At 48.7% G+C, this 14,995-nt stretch overlaps 1 protein-coding gene across 9 annotated transcripts in view; it reads left to right on the top strand.

The window, feature by feature from the left end:
* Positions 1-6,397: 6,397 nt before the first annotated feature.
* CTCF (CCCTC-binding factor) overlaps positions 6,398-14,995 on the top strand; it is a 51,772-nt gene continuing 43,174 nt past the window's right edge. Inside the window, exons 1-2 of one of the 9 annotated variants that reach the window (XM_075536225.1) lie at positions 6,398-6,589; positions 11,919-12,032. The gene's annotated coding sequence lies outside the window, so the exon portion shown is untranslated. Of the gene's footprint in view, positions 6,590-7,372; positions 7,539-11,918; positions 12,033-14,995 lie in introns of those variants that run through there. The other 8 variants (XM_075536226.1, XM_075536227.1, XM_075536219.1 and 5 more) reach the window with 8 other exon arrangements.

The raw sequence follows: 14,995 nt of genomic DNA on the forward strand, positions 1-14,995 counted from the left end.
TGCTTCAGACTCAGGAGAGTCTGGAGCCTGGTGAACCAAGTGCTGGGAAGCTGATGTGGACACTATGCCAGCCTCTGTGAGGGGATGAGGGAGTGGGCTTCTAAGACCTGTGGCACCCCAAGATGCTCCCAACCAATCGGATTAATTGAGGCCGCAGTCATGCCCCGACCACTGTCTTCACCAGAAAACTCATTCTTGCACACAACACACGGGGGCCAGGCTGAAGTAGTGCAGGCTGCAATTTATTTTTTCGGCCACCACTGGGGCTTCCTCCCACTCCCCCTCCCGCCCCGTTCTCTCACCCCTCCGTCTTACCTCTCCTGCCATCCCCCACTCTTCCATGTGTATCCCAAGCTGCAGGGAACAAAAAAGAATGAGAGAAAAGACATGTTTGTGAAGGCAAAGCGGCAGATGGGTTGGCACGCGGGGACAGGAAGCTGCTTTGTCTCCCCCACAGAGCGGGGGTGCCTGCCTGGTGTGGTTCTGTGCCTAGTGTGTGGGTATAATTTGCTGAACCCCAAGCGCATGGAAGGCTCCCTCCTTCCCCCATCTCATCCCCAAGACAGCGACAGTCCTGGGATGTCCAGTGCCGGCCTGCATCCCTGTGGGCACCGAGGTCTGAGCAAGGCATGCTCTGCTAAGCCTGCCTGAGTGTGGCGGGTGAGTTTGGGAACGATCCAGGGCTGTAGATGAATAGCTCGGAAAGTAGAATCTATCGCTCTGAAATGAAGACTGGCATCGGCCTGCAGGGGAGGGGCCCCATTTCAGAAGGCTGCAGTTGGGTGGTGGCCACTTGTCTGACGTTTGAGGTCAGCATCAAGTCTCAATTGTCTCTGAACATACCCAGGGCTGGTGGGCACTCAGTACTTTTGGACAGTGGCTGAGTACATAGGTGAATTGCTATGACCAATAGTTTCCAACCATCTGTGTGTCTCCTGACAGCCGTCTCCTCTTCCTAAAGCATCCTTAAAAGTCATGCCACAGGATTCTGCTTTTGAAGCACACTACCCGGCCCGTGACAGCCATGCCACTGCTGAGGGGGTATGTACATGACTCACACAGCTTGCTCCTCAGCTCCAGACCCTTCTACCGAACTACTGACTGGTCACCTTCCTCTGAGGGTCCCACGTGCCTCCACCTCAACATACTCCACGCCAAACTCAACATCTTCCCGACACCTGGTCCTCTGCCAGGGCTGCAGGATTTACCAACTACCCCAGTGCCTGAGCCATGCACCTAGACCTCAGCTTCGAGTCTTTCCTCAAGTCTCTTCCGTCAGGCCATCAGCCACCCTCTCGATGACACCCCCCAATCTTCCTATACTCTCCACTTCCCTCCGCCCCCATGGGCACCACTCCAGTTTGGGATGCGTTGACATTTTGCCTGGACACGAAAATGGCTTCCTCACAGGCTCCCTGCCTCGACCCTTGCTCCTGTGTGCTCCATTCTTCATGGTATGGTGATCTTCAAAACACACACCTACTAGAGCTACAGGCTCTTTTTCCCCTTAGAGAAAATTTCAGCTCCCTAGCCTGCCTCACAAAGGCCCCTCCGAGTCTCTGCCCATGCCCAGCTTCATTTCTGCCACCTCGTTTCTCACTCTGTCCTTGAGCAAGCCTGGCTAAGCCAGTGTGCTGCAAAATCCCCACCCCTCCTGTGGCTTCCAGCCCACACATTTCTTCCGGAAGTAGCCACACCGTGCTCCTGTCGCAGAAGCCTGCACTTCCCTGGTGTTAGTACCAAGTACACCCATTGCAATTGCTCATTAACTGTGCACTAACGTAGACAGCTCTCTACACACACAGCTGCCTCTTCCACGGTGCCTCAGGCCCCACTCAGGTCTGGGGAAGCGCAAGGGGTTCTTCCCTTGAAGAGCATGGTTCAGGTTAGTTTTTGTTTCCTTTTAAAAGTTTTACTGAGATAAAATAGAGGTACCGTGCGATTGATCCCTTACCAGTATGCAATTCAAAGGCGTTTAGCCTATCCACGCAAGATTTGTACAAGCATCTTCCTACCAATTCTAGGATATTTTTGTGAACCTCCCCCCAAAATATCACACATGCCTTAGTTGTCACCCCTCCATCCTTCCGTTCTCCACTTCCTCACTGCAGCCGTAGGCAATTGCTGGTCTCGTTTAGCTCCGTGGTCATCCGTTCTGCTGACGTTCATGAGGTCAAGTCTAGCCTTTCCAACTCAAGTATAAGGCACTTGAGGGCCAAGGTCATCATCTCTCTTCAGTATTAGCCAGCCTGGGGCAGACTAAGGGTCCTAGGCAGTGATTCAGGATATATAGATTCATTTCCCACCTCAAATACCTCTGGCTGCCCAAGTCCCTGAAAATTTCCCATTTTTGTTTTCCTTTTGGGTTAAGACAGTTTTCAACTTTGATTTAGGAGCAGAAACCTCTCTGATCCCCTTACCGCCAAATCACCTAAAAGTGGGAGATATGGGGGATTGGGAAGCTGAGCTTGCCTGATAGCCTACTTTCACTTCTGTGCTATGTATGCATCACATCCAGCAAAGCCTTAACAATGGAAGGGCGACCTAATAGTGAGGGGCTCTGAGCAGTCAATTCGAGGACAGGAAGAGGCAGGGTGGGGCTGAGGAGCAATTAGTGTTGCCATCAAGTTGCTGGACAATGCTGAGCAAGTCACTTCATCTTTGAAGTTTAAGACAGAACTGGGTCTAGACTCACCCAGGGAAGCTGTGAGCATCAATGGGAAGGGCAGGCTGAAGGCGTTTGGCAACATGCAAAGTGGACCAATGAGATGGACGATTACAAGGTGCTCAGTGCAGGCCTTACCAATGCAAGGAAGAACACACAGGACAAAATTAACCTACCTTCCTTCCTGAATGTGCGCAGGAGCACTTGAGAGAGCAGTAACTGGAGCTGAAAGGTACAAAGAAATTGGGCTTTTCCAGAGGCCTCAAGAGAGCAGACAGCAATTTGAAAAATAAAGTCTGTGTTCTGGGCAGGAGTTGATGTAGAAGGGCAAGTCTTTCAAGTGTTCCTCTTGGCAGCTGATGTTGGTAGACATTGGTGGCCTTCCAGACGTCTTATAAGTTGCTATTGTTTTTAAATAAAGTTTTATTTTATGTCACTCCTCTACACCCTAGTCCAGTGGTGTGGGGCAACTTGCTGGTCCCTCAACACACTTGAATACTTTGATGTCTTCAATTGTGGCGCTTCACCTGACATGCCTTTGCCTCTCTTGCCAATGATGTCCTGCTCCTTTAGGACCCAGCTCCAATGAGACATGGCTAGTAGCTAGGAGCCAGACTCGACAGCAGTGGGATTTTTGATTTTGGGTGTGAGTATAGATCAGAAAGGAATTCTAAAAAGTGTTTCAGTATCCCACAGAAAGGCAAGAAAAATAAAACGAAAAACAGAATAAACAGGAAGCCAAAAAAGAGAGGCAGGTTTATGCGCTAATATTTCAATAATTATACTAACCAATGAAAGTTGACAGATTTGGGGTGGGGGGTAAGACCCAACTCTATGAAAGGGCTTTCAAAAGTTCATGAAAAACTTGGATAGAGTGGGATTTTGCCATAAACGTTTTGAAGTGTCTTCTTACATACTATCTACAAGGTAACAAATGGATGTTTACTCTTCAAGATAAGAAAGGTCAACAAACGCTGGAGGTAAAGTTCTAGAGTGTAAATAGATTGACAATCTCAGGAAGAAAAAGAAGCTAAGCAGTTTACAAATCAGTTTTGCCATTCCTTGTTACAGCAAGGAGGATTTTAAGTCAGGGTAGGGGCGTGGGGACAAGTTTGTGTGTGTGAAAAAGGCAAAATGCAAATATCCCAGAGTTATCTGGTAATTTTCCACTAAGTTTGCCTTTTTGAAAAAAGGATTGAGTCCTAACATACATAAAGAACAAATGACAGTTTGGTTTATAAAAGATAGCGGTAATACTTTCAATTTTCTTTTTTAAAAACACTTTCAATTTTCAGACTTGCTACATTTCTAGTAGGGTGTCTAATTGCTTAAGGCAGTGGTTCTCAACCTTCCTAATGCCATGACCCTGTAAGACAGTTCATTGCTACTTTGTAACTGTAATTTTGCTACTGTTAAAAGAATCGTAATGTAAATATCTAATAAGCAGAATGTTTTGTTACAAATTGAACATAATTAAAGCATACTGATTAATCACAAAGCAATATGTACGGTAATTATATAGTGTGAAATATTTGTGTTTTCCCATGGTCTTGGGTGACCCATGAAAGGCTTGTTTGACCCTCAAAGGGGTCACCACCCACAGGTTGAGAACCACTGGCTTATGGCAAGTACCTGGGAGGAGGAGTCTGAAAAACTTGGGTACTTGTGTTGAGCAGCCTATTTTTCTTCATGCCTGCTCCCCAGCAGTTGAATGTTGCTGGAGAAAATCCACACACAAAAACCCAAAACCACCACAGAATCGGATCAAGTGGTTGCACTCTAAACTCACGGTAAAATCTTGAATGGGCACCCAATGCCACGACAGCCCTGCTAGGTATGCACAGTAAACTTGCTTTCCTCTCCCCAGCATTTGCATGACCTCTTCACTCCTGTTACTGTGCAACAATGGTGAACGATGGGCATCCATCCTAAGTCCTATCCCTGGTCAATCCTAGCCACATGCTGGGGATCCTACTTTCTCAAATCCTGTGGCTTTCACCCTTCGGGCTGAGCCTTCTCATATCTGCATCGCCTTCAATTCAATCTCAAGAACACACAAGCATGCTCTAGAACGCTACCATCTTCTAACCCCCTCCCCCTCCGCTAGACTCCACGACCTCCTCTTCCCAGAAAAAACTTGTCTCAAGTTGCCTTCATGTACTGGCTCTGATTCTTCACTTTCCTGTTCATGCTTCGACCCACCTGAGCCGCCACCCAACTGACTCAAAGGAATCGAGCCAAGGTCATCCATAATCTCCTGCAGTGACTTCCAAAGTGAGCAAGAGCCCTGGCTCAGCCGCTAAGCACTCTCAGGAGCACTAGACATAGCCGGCCACTCCTGAAAGACAATCCTTGGATGTCATAACTCTTGGATTTTCTTCAGCCTTCCTGGCCGATCTCTTGGTCTCCGTTTTCATTGCCCTCATTCTAAAAACTGGAGCGCCCCAGGGGTGGGTCCCCAAGTAACATCAGAAATGACCAGCTTACGTGATTGCTTTAATCAGCTCATACAATTTAATAGAATCTGCTTCGTCTGGCATCACCTTGATTGCATCTCCTAGCACCCTATAGGACCGAGTAAGGCTGCCCCGTGGACGTTTACTTTAGGCTGGTCTCTTCTTCCAGTGTGGCTGGCGGGTTTGGTTGGCTGTCGTGCGTCTAACCACACTACGGTAGGACCATCTAAAAACTTGGACATGCATTTTAAAAAGCGAGAGGGCGACTCCTGATTTCTTAAAAAACAAAACCAGAAGACCGACGTCGATATGGGACGGGCATTAGCCAACAGCTGACTAGAGTAAAGGCTGCTTCGTGAAGCGGGGTCCGCTTGGTATCCGTGAAGGGAGCTGGGAATGAGATCCCAGAGTTGTGAAAGGGCTCTTCACCTTCCAGTCAATCCTTAGTCAACATTTGCGATGGGGGGCGGGCACTTAAAGAGTCCGCAGGCACATCCTGGGGAGAGGGAGGAGCAGACGCACCTATGCACGGTTGAATGGCTCCGCCCACTAAAAAAACCCTTGCACACCTCAAAAGCAAAGACAAGGAATTCACGTTTGAAAATAATAGAATTGCACCGCACCGAATAAAGTCCTTCCAGCAAAAGACGACCTTGGTCTTGTAAAGACCATCAAAGTCAGGCATCCCGCTGGACTCGCTGGGCTGTGAGTCAGAATGGAGGCGGCCTCGATCCACTTCCTGGAACCGGGTTGCCGAAGGCCCGCTCCTCAGGCCAGAACGCTAGAACCCGCCGGACAAGGGCAGTCCCGGCCGCCGTGCGCTCGGAGCGAGCAGGCGGCTGGCTGAGTCTTACTAGGTGCCTGCCCGAGAAGCGGCGTTCGGGGCCCGGGTCCGGCCCGGCGGGGGCCTCGGCCCCACGGTTCGGCTTCGCGTGCCCTTCCTCTCCCCGCGCGTCCCCGGGTTCCCCGTGCCGCAGCTAGGGATCCAGGCTGAGCGCGCCCCGGAAAGCCCCGCCCAGCGGGAGCCCGGATGCGGCGTCGTCCGCGGAGCCCACGCGCGACGGACGAGGGCGCGGGAGGGCGCGTGCGGCGTGACGCGGCCCGTGACGCCATCGCGCCCGCTTTTGAAAGTTGGCGCCCGGGACCGCCTCCCATGCTGCCCCGCGCCAACCCCTCCCCTCACCTTTCCTCCCCCGCCCTCCCCTCGTCGCCCGACCGGCCCCCCCACCCGTCCCTTCCCTTATCAGCACCCGCGGCCCCGGCAGCGCCGACGCAGGCGCACTGCACCGCGCCGCCGCCATTTTGTGTCCGAGCCTGTGGAGCGATTAAACCGTGCGCGGAGCTGCTTCTTTGGCGGCAGCGGCGGCGGCGGTGGCCCGTGCGGGCGCGCGGAGCCGGCCTGGGACGTCGGGTGGCCGGAGCGGCGGCGCGGCGGCGGAGCGGGCGCCGCGGGGGGTGTGGCGCGGAGGTAAGGGGGCCCGGGGTGGAGGAGGTTTCGCGGGCCGCCTCTAGGTGTCACGATGGGGCCGCTCCGGTCGGCGCTGGCTGCAGCCCGGCGCCAGCGCCGCCGCCGGGGGGTGTTTGTCTCCCTCTACCGTCCCTGCTGCGGCGCGGCCGCCGCCATTGCCCGGCGCGGCGGCCCGGCCTGCCCCCCCTCGGCCGCCCGCCGGGCCGCCGTCCTGGTGGCGCGCTAGGCCTGGGGCGGTGGCGGCTGCCGAGGCCCGCGCGCCGGCGACTCCATTTTCCTTCCTTTGTCTCTGGCCTCGAGGCCGGCTCTTGGCCCGGCCGATGGCCCTGCCGCGGCCCGCCCTCTGCCCTCCGCCCCTCCCGCGACCGAGGAGCGCCCTCCGCGCGCCGGCTTCCGCGCCCTCCTCGCCCCGGGGTCCGGAGCCGCCGCCGGCGCCACGCGCGCAGCTGGACCTCGGTGCAACATGGGTGTCGGGGCCGCGACCGACGCGCGCCCGGCCGCCAGTCCTCCCGGTCCCCGGAGCCTACCGGGCCGCCCCTGCGCGCGTCCCCTGCCGCTGGGCTGCTCGGCGGTCGCTCTCCGTCCGCGCGCCGCCGCTCGTCTCCGTCTCCGTCTCCGCCGAGTGGCGCAGGCGGCGCTGCTGCGGCTGCGAGCAGCGGGACCCCGGAGCTGCCGAGAGCTCCCTCTGCAAGGCTGGCTGAGCCGCTCGCGCCTCGACGCCGCCCGAGCGGGCGGGGGGGACGCGCGCTCGCCGGCCCCGCTGCGCCCCCAAACTCACGCCGGAGATCCTCGCGCGACCCGGCCGGCGCGGCCCCCGTGGCGCTTGCAAGAAAGACGCGCGAGTTGCACCCAGGAGCCCCTGGAAGGAAATAGCCGCCCGGCTTAGTGCGCCGAGAGATCTCCAAGGGATCGAAACTTAATTTCACGTGATAAATTCCTGAATTCACCAGTATGGGCTAAGTTGGTCCTAGCAATTCCAGAGTTGACCTGATGCTAACTTCCCCACTATTAATAGTTGCCGCTTATAGGGCTAGGCGAAAGCAGGTCTGCCCCCGCGACTGTGCAAAACCCGATCTAAAGCGCCACTAGGGCAGAATGGATTTAATTTTTGACTCGACTGGTAATTTGCCCATACGCTGAAATATGAGGGTTGATGTTGTAATTGAACCCTGGGTCATTCGCTGCAGATGGTTTATAAATATCTACGCCTAGCCTAACTACCCTAGCAGTTGACTTCCTGTAGCTCTGAGTTTGGCATTAAGTCAACACGCATATACATAGTGTCTTCGTGCTTTCTTTGAGTTCTGATCTGTTAGGAAAGCTACAAGTTCACGTCCCTCTTGGGCGGGAAAATAAATTAAACAGGGCGCGTATTTAAATTAACTTTGTTGTTAAGCCTTGTATCGTTCAAAAGCTTCCTGCTGAGCACCTGGAGGTCTCTCTCTCTGTCTCTCTGCCTTTTTCTTATTTTAGTACCTTAATGTACTGTTTGATACACTGTAGTTGGTGGTGTATCCACTCCAGTTGCTTTGGAGAGAGAAACATGTGGGTTGTTTTTAAGGAAGAGAAACTGTTAGTGTATCAGGAAATTGAACAGGCTTGGGGCTAAACAAATTTGTTGGGTCCGTTGCATTTAAACTCAGTCTATGTTTTGCAACAGACTTTTACAGAAGAGTAAATGTCGGGTCTCTTCTAAGCCCTAGAAAATGTTCTTGGCTTTCCTCCCTGCTGCTCAGTAAAATAGAACTAAGTAGCTAAGTGCTCATAATTTTGTTAGTCAAGCGCTGAATTTGGGCATAGAACCACAACTTCTAATTGTCTGAATATCTTAATCCATGTGTATAATTTGTTGCATTCTTTTATGGTTCTCAATTTTATCTATCTTATGCAATTTTGATGGCCTGTGGCAGACCACACTTGCTCCCCTGGTTGATCCATATGCAGTCGTCATCACCTTGATCTGACTCAGGATGTCTCCTGACAGGGCATAAACCATGTGCACCTTGTCCCCGCAGTTCTTTGAGATTCCTGCATGCCGAGGATAAACTTAACAAGAGAGAATAAATTGAGAATTCGAGATAACCTAAAAGGGTTTAACTGTTTAGTTCCATAGTATGTGGAAGGTTACTACAGGTTATTTTGAAAATTCATTCAATGTACATTGCAGAAATTAACAAAATCCTTAGGAACCATAAAAAATAACCCTTAAGAGCCATTCAGATTCTACGAATTACATGTTCAGTGTTTGTTTTAAGAAGACAGAGAAAAATGAGAGCATCCACCTGGGACTTGAGCAGTTCCTTGGGTGTGGTAGGGGCCACCGGTGGCTAACTGGGGCCCCAGGGAGTAGTGCTGTGGCAGGGCCTCCCTCGAACTGTGGTGGCTGTTGGCAGAAAGTCACAAAAAGCTGGTTTCTTGCCTCAGGAATGCTGCTGGCTTCGAAGCCAATGCTCAGCAAGTTCCTTCTCTCTCTTTCTCTTTTGTCCCTCACCCAGAACTCTTTTTTTTGTTTGTTTTAAACGTTTTATTAGGGGCTCATACAACTCTTATCACAGTCCATACATATATATACACCAATTGTATAAAGCACATCTGTACATTCTTTGCCCTAATCATTTTCTTTTCTTTTTTTACATTTTATTAGGGCACCCAGAACTCTCTATCTGGACTTTGAAAAAACATTTTTTAGCCTTATTTATTTTGGTGCCAGGTGACTTCAGACCGTTGGGCCAAAATTAGATCTCTCTTCAAACGACTAAGATTTGTCACAATTTAAGATACTGAAAAGGAACATACTGGTTTAGAAAGAACGATAAGGATAAATAATGTATAATTTGAAGACCAAGGTTCTGAATTAGGTATTTTTAAGAATCCTATTACTTATTGCAGACAAGTGAATCTCGACTATGTGGCTTCCTCGGCTCTAATCGATTTTATGGGAACAGATTGCCAGGCCTTGCCTTGTGTGAATGGCTTGTAGATCACAACTATAGACCTTTACGTTGGCACTCACATGCACTCCCCTGGTTACTTTTCGTAGTTAATCTTTCTGAGGAGCTTTGGTGGGTAGTGGTTAAAGGGCTTGGCTTCTAACCAGAAGGTTTGACCCCACTAGTTGCTCAGCAGGAGAAAATGTCACTTTCCTTCTATAAAAAATTATAGTCTTCCATGAGAGAGGGAGGGTGGGGGAAGGAAGGGGGAAATGAGATGATACCAAGGGCTCAATATAGAAAAAAAAAAGTTTTTTAAATGATGGCAACAAATGTGCTTGACACAATGTATGCATGTTTGGATTGTGTTAAGAATTGTAGGGGCCCCCAATAAAATGATTTTAAAATAAGTAATTTTTTATTTATGATTTTATAGTCGTCTTTGCCCTGTAGGCTTGCTATGAGTTAGAATTGATTTACGGCACTGGGCACACTTTCTTTAGACTCCATCATCAGATCTTCCCAGGCATTCTCTGCCTTTTCCCAGAGCCTTAGCATTTGAGTGTAAAAGTTTAATTTTGCATGTAGATGACTAACCTACAGCCCAAGTGTAGCACTCTTTTCCTCAATTCACCCTTTCCGTTGCATTTAGAATTGTCAGGAACATAAAATTCTAGTCCCTTTGAGTCAGGCTAGTAACAGTATGTGAAGGCCAGTATGAAAGTGTTCTTTGATCCAAATGCGCTAATATGGTTTGTAGTGTAAGTTGTCTTTACAACAGTTGCCGCTCAGTAAACAAAAAGAGGAACCTTTTTTCTCTTTTTTAGCTTCGTCTCATATTATTGCCTCAATTTAGTTTGTGGGTTTTAGTTAATTTCAAAAGAGTACCTCGTTAAAAATTTTGGGAAGCTTCAAATATATTTTTCCCATTTCACTTGGGATGTTTCCCCCGTAAGTTTCACTCTCTGTTGTTTGAAGTGTGACTGTTCATGCTGGAACCCACCTACCCCATCCTACAGGGGCAGGAAACCCACCTACCTCATCCTACAGGGGCACTTAAGTTGGCATCCACTCAATGGCATTGGGTTTTGAGTGGATTGCTTGAAATTTGTCCACTTATTTGCATGTTAGAAAGATGCTAACAAGGTTTTCTGTTACTGAAAAATATATTTTGTTGAGTGTTGCTAGGATTTCCAGTGGTATTTCCTTCCCCCTTCTGGTTAATTGTGCTTAACTGAAAAGTCCAGACAAATTTTAGATACCACTACTTTTCAAGTTTGCCTTACGCCATTTTGATTTTAGGAAAGACCTTGAAGGATTGAAACTTTTAAAAAAAATCATTTTCTTGGGGGCTCATACAACTCTTTTCACTGTCCGTCCATCCATCCATCCATCCATCATGTCAAGCACATTTGTTAGCCTCGTCATTCTCAAAACATTTGATTTCTCCTTGAGCCCTTGGTATCAGCTCCTCATTTTTTCCCATCCTTCCCGCTCCCCCTTCCCCATGAACCCTTGATAATTTATGAATTATTATTTTGTCATATCTTACACTGTCTGTTTCACCCACTTCTCTGTTGTCCTTCCCCCAGGGAGGAAGTTATATGTAGATCCTTGTAATCGGTTCAGGATTGAAACATTCTTACCTGTTTTTGATGACTGAAAGAAATCTGAAGCAGCTATAGACTTTTAGGAAATGGGCACTCAGCCTTGACCTGGCAGTGAGCCTGAGAATGGCTTTGCTCGAGCTGCCTCCCCAAGCCTTGCACGTGCCTTGAAGTCTTGAAGTCGTCAGCAGCTTTCAGCTCTTGCTGTGAGCACTCTGTATTCCTGTTACTTGGTCTGGTGTCTGAGACTGCCCGAGATCATTTCCCTAAAAGTTTCTTCAACTTTGTGCCATTTGGGCTTCTCAAGGGTTTCACAGGATTGCTGGTCCCAGGTGTGGAAATGTGCAGTGAGGTATTCTTTGTGACCATGCATCTTTAGTCTTGTATTCTGCAATTGTCTACCCAAACCTCCCCAAATGAAGTGGATATTTTGTTATTTATTTGATAGAATTTTATGGATTGGCTCAACTAGTGACTGCTTCGGTCAAAGATACATTGCTTCCTTCCCAGTTCTGTCCATCTTCCCTCTGCCCTCATTTTGCTTTCCATACCAGTGTATACGAGTTTATGTATGTAGGGTTTCATAAAGTGATGGGCTTCGGGGAGCTTTTGTTAAGGATGAGGGGAAATGTGGATAGTGGTGACGATGGCTGCACAACACAATGAGCATAGTATCTCTGAATTGTACGTGTAAAAAGAGTTAAAACGGCAAATGGTTTCTGTTTATGCTTACCGGAATTGTTAAAAGGACATTTTCGAGGGAAAAAATGCTTTGTGCTTCTTCTCCTTTAGAATGCTCACGGATCTGGGCCCCAAGCACAGGATGCACTAGCCGGCAGATTGCTGAGCAGGGAGGGACTGAGAGCCGCGTGCTTTCCTCCTCAGCCTGACTGCAGCCACGGAGAGGTAACTGCTAGTTCCATTTCTGTGTCTTCAAAATGGAAGCATCCTCCTCTGATGCGGCTGGAGGACTTGCTGGGTGATTCTTGGGTACAGGAGATGAGGGCTGACAGATGGCTGAGAGCTTTAGCCAGAATCCTTGACTCAGAGCTCAGCACTGCCACAGTCAGTATGGGTGACTTTGGACGAGTTACTTCCCTCCCAGAGCCCAGCATGCCTGACTGTAAAAACAGTTTCCAGTCTCGAAGCTGTTCTGAGGGTTGCTGGGAAAGTGTGTAAAGTGATGTGTTAGTTTTCAGAGCACATGCCCCGAAGACCACGGGAAGCCCTGGCTCCCCTTCTGGGCAAACTGTTGGAATTGTGTCTTTTGACTATTGGCAGATGACCTCAGAAGTCCCTGGCCATTATAATTTTGACGAGGGATAGATGGAATCTTGTTGTGGTGGGGGCCATAGTAATGGTGTTGGTGGCTGGGTATCCTTGATAAAAAATGGCCTTCAGTTGAACCTAGGTGATAACCCAGGCTTGCGTCAGGGTGGTAGTCATTTGTGGACTTTTTAAGATTGAAAGAGTTGCTTAAACTTTCCAGTTTGCTTTAGCCTACACTTTCTGCTATCCATTAAAATTGACATAATAGAAATCATAAAATAGGCCCCTATAAATGTTGAGGGTCTGCTATAATCTTCCTGGGTTTGGAGGTGTCTCATAAACAATAAGATGGATTTCGGCGTTTAAAAATAATTCTCTCTGCCTGGGTACCAGAAGGCACATCCTTTTCTCTAGAAAAATGTGCAAATGGTTGAATTTGGTGCTTTGCGTAATGGCCAAAAAGGATTGTAGAGGTGGGGATGCTGAATGTGGAGCTAGATAAGCTTCCAGGAGTGAGTCATCTTGGTGTGACTACGAAGATTTTCCCTTACAAGCTGTGCCTGGAGCAAATAGAGAGGAAGGAGGAAATGGAGTGAGGAGTGTGCCCTTCTCCAAACCTCCATTTTCTCAACCTACAGCTTGGCGCCTCTCTTGATGGATAGGCGAGATCTGTGGGTTACTGTTCTGTTCGGGTTCTTTAAGGAGCTTAGGCTCAGGAGCATAATACGCTGCTGGGAAGAGAAACAGTACTTCTTTGAAAAGCTTTTGAGCAAAATTGTCTTACACATTTAGGGGATGGGATTATAGGAACACCCTGGTCACTTTCAAGCATTAGACCTAGTGTAATTGTTTCCATCCCTGGTTTTGAAACAGGGATTTGAATATACCCTTAGGTTACAAGGTAGCTTAATTCTGGGGTACTTGACGGCCACAAGGTAAACAGGAGACATCTTGGAGCCTTAGTTATGCTCATTGAGGGGGCAGTGAGTTAAGTGATTTAACCAGTAAGTAGCTAAGTATTTCTATGTTAAACAATATTGTAAAGCAGAATGCAAACTTGTGATGAAGACACATCCTCAACAACATGAGGCATGAGTGCCTGGGGGTGCAGGGCTCTTTACATGGACGCTACAGAGGAAACATGGGAGAGACCACAGTTGTGAGCTTTGTGGCCTTTCTGTTGCCAGCCCTTTACTTGGTCCCCTGGAGTGCTCTCTTGTGGGATGTGGAAATTGGGGCCGATTAAATGCTTGCCTGCATTGGTGCTCCTAGGTAGGTAGGCAATTTTAGATGACTGGACCAAGTCCTCGAAATACTGTCATCAGACCCTTTCTTGTGAATTATAATTGACAAAGAAAAGGGGGAGCAGTGAGCAGACTTGTACCTCTAAAATTGTAAAGTAAATTCATTGCAACACAATTTTAGGATCATCTCAACCTGAGTAGTTAAAAATTTATACTGTGAGTTCCCACAACACTGTCATTTCTGACTTCTGGATACAAATTTGGGGTTTTCTCACTACCCATCCATGATTCCAGGCATTTGGAAATGTCCCAATAACTCAGAGGCAGAATTGAAATTTTTATTGATTTTGCTCATTGCCCTCGAAGTCAGACTTGCCTTCAAATGGCTCTTAAGATACTTTTTCAAAGGCAACTATTTTGTGTGTTGTACAACTAATAAGTAATGTTACTAATGTACTGTGCATATCGTAAAGTGACGCTTAAGGATTGTTTCTGTATTACTAATGCCTGAATTTTTCATGCAATGGTCTTTTTCTGCAATGGTGTGAGTTTTCTGTGCCGTATTTGCAATATTTGTTAACGCTTCTACAGTGCTCATTCCATATGTGAGCACTTGCCTTCCCATTTTGTGCTTGGTACTGCATTGAATGTTGGGGATTAAAAAATAAATGACAAAAGGACCTCCTTCTGAGAGTTTTGAGTGTGGGACAAGAGGTTTATAGGCTCCTGTTGCTGCTGCTGCTCTGAGAGAAGTGTTCAGCGGAGGGGGCGGGGATGGACAGTTGAGATGTTGGAAAGGTTTTCTGGGAGAGGCATTGGTCTGGGTTTAAACAGGAAACAAGAAGCACAGAACCTACTTTGATTTTGATCCTATAAGGGAGTGCAGTGAACAGGGTAAGCCTGGTTCTCTGCTGATCTGTTCCAATACCAGCTTACCCTGATTACCTGGAGCTAGTACAGACCTGACACACAGAGGGGCAGGCATCCTCCTTCAGACTGCCAAGTCAGCGGGAGACTTCAGACGCCAGCCACAAACTTGGGGTTTCCACAAGACCCCTGCTTATGACTGACTGGCAGTAAATTTGGGATTTTACCCACTACCCCTTTAGGATGCTAGCCATGAGCTAACATGCCCCCTCACTTCCAACCTGTTGGCCTCAGGTCCTTTCCATCCCTTCAGGATACCAGCTGTAAGCTCAGCTAGCTCATGCTGCTCCCATGGATTTGATAGTGGGTAGAGTGACTCTTAGAACTCAGAACCTGGGTTCCCACTGTGGAACTTTCATGCCCTCAAAAAGGGTTGTGCTTCTCTCCCATGGGCATCGTTGGCTGTCCCTACCAGGAAGCCTGAGAGTT

Source organism: Tenrec ecaudatus, chromosome 18 (assembly GCF_050624435.1).
Source record: "Tenrec ecaudatus isolate mTenEca1 chromosome 18, mTenEca1.hap1, whole genome shotgun sequence".
NCBI lineage: Eukaryota > Metazoa > Chordata > Mammalia > Afrosoricida > Tenrecidae > Tenrec > Tenrec ecaudatus.